At 37.7% G+C, this 2,712-nt stretch overlaps 1 non-coding gene across 1 annotated transcript; it reads right to left on the bottom strand.

Moving 5' to 3' along the window:
* Window positions 1–1,882: 1,882 nt before the first annotated feature.
* Window positions 1,883–1,989, bottom strand: LOC136210199 (small nucleolar RNA R71). Its single transcript, XR_010677909.1, has one exon. It is a non-coding gene; the product is annotated as a small nucleolar RNA R71 (small nucleolar RNA).
* Between the last annotated feature and the right edge of the window lie 723 nt (window positions 1,990–2,712).

The following is a 2,712-nucleotide window of genomic DNA, read 5'->3' as shown; positions in this document are numbered from 1 at the left end:
GATGAAAATCGATCGAATCGGAAGGAAGCGGTGAATGATCTCGTCCTCAATAAGGGGGTCGAAATTCTCTCTCTTCGGTAGACTAGGGCTTGGCCGAAATTTACATATAAGGGGGTATATATACTCTCTTGTATCTAAACCCTAGTTAGATAGAGTTAGGTTTACTGAATAAGAATTTAATTCGGAATAAAATTCTTATTAGTTATTATTTATAATTATATCTAAATATAACAATAATAACTTATTGGTAGGATAATAATAGGAGCAATTTAATCTCATTAAACCTTCTAACTTATTTATCCTTTAATTAATTTAATTTACAATCATAATCTAATTAGGATTGCTTAAAATCAAATTAATTTCTTTATGTATTTTATACATAAATTTCGCCCCTATATACTGGGCCTTAGTGGACTCAGTTGGGCTTCCATCAATTAATTAATATATGTTTCTCTTTTGGGCTCCAAGTCTTATGTGTGACCCATTAGGTTCTTATTGCTTCTAGCCGTATGCAACTATTAAATTAATTTTCACGGAATTATATTTAATCTTTGCATAACGAAATGAGTACGCGAAATGTGATTAGCAAATCCGAAACATTCCCCCAGAGCTATAAGAAGACAGGTTGATTCTGTCGTTGACCTTTCCGTATTAGTTACAGTATAATTCGATCCTTCATCAACTACATCCTTGAACTGAATCTTATGACTATGGATAATGTCAAGTCACATATAGCGAGACGTTCGTTTTACTTGTACAGGCCGAGTTAACTCCAATTAGATAGGTTAAGTGAATTCTGCATTTCAAGTCTTAAGCTATCACCTTGCAAGGATTTAGAGTCAAGTCTTCCACAAGCGATCCTTGGACGTATCTCCCATTTATCGGGAGTGACAAATGCTCAATCCAATGTATAACTATCCTGCAATTACTTCCTGTGATACCCAACGTCTGCCGTTCACACCCTAGAGTCATCTCTATTATGGATCGTGTTACAACAGGATCAAAGCATCACATTCCATAATCCAGAATCACTAATTAACATTCCTTTGAGTCTTAGGATTACTTATACCTATTAATACCAATGAGATGAACATGTGACAAGGATAAATCTACCCATCCTGTTATCTCAAGTCGGGTCCCCAATCCTAATGAACTCCCTTTCATTGGATCCATGTAACTGTCCAGATATCTGCATATCTGAAGCTTGTGAGATCAGCTCTCTGTTTCGACAGAAGACATTGTTACATGCAAGTCTCAGCAGTGATATGTCAATCTTATTTCTAAACATATTACTTGACTTGGGGTGGTTTTAAGTTTATTAGTTTATTATAAAGTTTCGTCTCACTTCATGCTTGTATGAACACTTTATAATCACTTTAAACAAACTTAAGGATTTCCTTTTATTAGACTTATTTAGTTCTTAAAAGGGGTGCCTTTATATAGTTTATGAAACCATATCTTATTAAAACAAATGACATAAAGAACACTTCATTTATATTTAGTTCATATCCTAGAACAATTGTCTATAGGACAATAAACCCCAACAAACTCCCACTTGTCGTGCATTGTGTTGCCAAACGAAGGAAACAACATGTTTGAAGTAAAAGCATCTATGATCCAAATGTTGCAAGCCGCAGTACAATTCAATGGATACCAGTCGGAAGATCCAAACGGGCATATCCAGGAGTTCATTACATTGTGCACCACTTTCAGATCAAACCGAGGAGTTTCCGATGATGTAATAAGGCTAAAGCTGTTTCTCTTTTCTCTCAAGGACAAAGCAAAGAACTGGTTAAAGAACCTACAGCCAGGAACGATTACCACTTGGGAAGAAATGGCCAGTGCTTTTCTAATGAAATATTTTCCACCTAGACAGGCCATCAAACTCAGAAATGAGGTATCCCATTTTGTGCAGGAGGAGGATGAATCCTTAGCCGAGGCATGGGAAAGGTACAAGGAATTATTAAGAAAGGTACCGAATCATGGCATCCCCATGTGGATGCAAGTGCAGAATTTTTACAATGGAGTCACCAACATTTATAAAATCCAGATTGAATCCATTGCAAATGGTAACCCTGAAGATCTTGAACCACAAGCCTCGTACAACCTTATTGAGAGAGTCGTAAGCACGAGCTATAACTGGCACTCAGTAGGAGTGAAGGAAAAAGAGCTGGGAATGATCATGTTGTGTCAAAACTGACCACCCAGGTGGAACAGCTTGCAAAACAGCTCAGTAAGATTAATGTATCATCCATTCACAGTGAACCGTCGTTCAATGATGTTTGTGATTTTTGTGGAGGACCTCATTTCAACATAAACTGTACTGGAGTCAAGCAAGGGAAAGGTGAACAGGAGCAATGTGATTATGCCGGATATAATCAAAGGAACCCACTGAACCCATACTCAAATACCTATAACCCAGCCACAAGAAATCATCCGAACTTCGGATGGACTGGGCAACCAAATCAGGAACAACCAAGATACCAGCAGCAACAAGGAGGACAGTACCAGAGGCAACCTCAACAACATTACAAATAGCCTGTTCCACCAAAGGAAGATATAGAACAGGACATGAAGACCATAATGATGCAATTCATGAAACAGACATAAGCGTCAATTAAAAATCTGGAGACACAGGTCCATCAACTCGTTGCATCTTCGTCCAAAGGAAAAGGGATAATGCCAAGTAATACCGAACCAAACCCCAAAGGA

Source organism: Euphorbia lathyris, chromosome 10 (genome assembly GCF_963576675.1).
Source record: "Euphorbia lathyris chromosome 10, ddEupLath1.1, whole genome shotgun sequence".
NCBI classification, from domain to species: domain Eukaryota; kingdom Viridiplantae; phylum Streptophyta; class Magnoliopsida; order Malpighiales; family Euphorbiaceae; genus Euphorbia; species Euphorbia lathyris.
This window is presented reverse-complemented; position numbering and strand designations above follow the sequence as displayed.